The sequence below is a fragment of the Rhipicephalus microplus genome, unplaced genomic scaffold, assembly GCF_043290135.1.
Source record: "Rhipicephalus microplus isolate Deutch F79 unplaced genomic scaffold, USDA_Rmic scaffold_585, whole genome shotgun sequence".
NCBI lineage: Eukaryota > Metazoa > Arthropoda > Arachnida > Ixodida > Ixodidae > Rhipicephalus > Rhipicephalus microplus.
This window is the reverse complement of record NW_027465144.1, coordinates 9,091-9,696: the sequence shown is the minus strand read 5'-3', so window position 1 is coordinate 9,696 and position 606 is coordinate 9,091.

Genomic DNA, 606 nt, shown 5'->3' with positions numbered 1-606 from the left:
CTAAGGGTGAAATTTAACTAGCATCCTTGTTGACTGTTTCACAGTGAATCACATGAAATCGTGAGAAAGTTTCTTGCGGCTTCTTGAAAAAAAATACTTTCCGTCAATTTGGTGCGCCCCCTCTTTGAGTGAGGACGATCGTTAAGTAGCGGAAAGGTTGTAGAAGCCATACAATAGGAGTTCTTTCGGCAACCATGCCTGCCGCCCGTCAACGAGCCCAACATGGGGACGCCACAGCTCTTGTGTTCACACCAAGGTATGCCAATGTTAGCTGCACACGGCTACTATAGCCGTATATATTGTAACCAAGAGAAGACACACACACAAGGTTAACCCTTGCGACCAGGAAACGTAGAAGTAAATGGAAGAAAAAAAAACAGGATAGATTTAAAGGAGAGAAAAGTCTGAGATATGGAGAGGAAGAGAGAAATAGGAAAAGGTGTCTGCCGATTTCCACTGGATGGGCCGGCCCAGGGGTGCCATTTACGTGAAGCCGGAGGCAATGGGGTGCATTGCCTCGGCAGGGGGGCCTGAAAGGTCCGATCACCCAGCGTCAGCTCAACCACAAGGATCCCCTTTTCAACGGACCCGGCAAAGCCACGCACG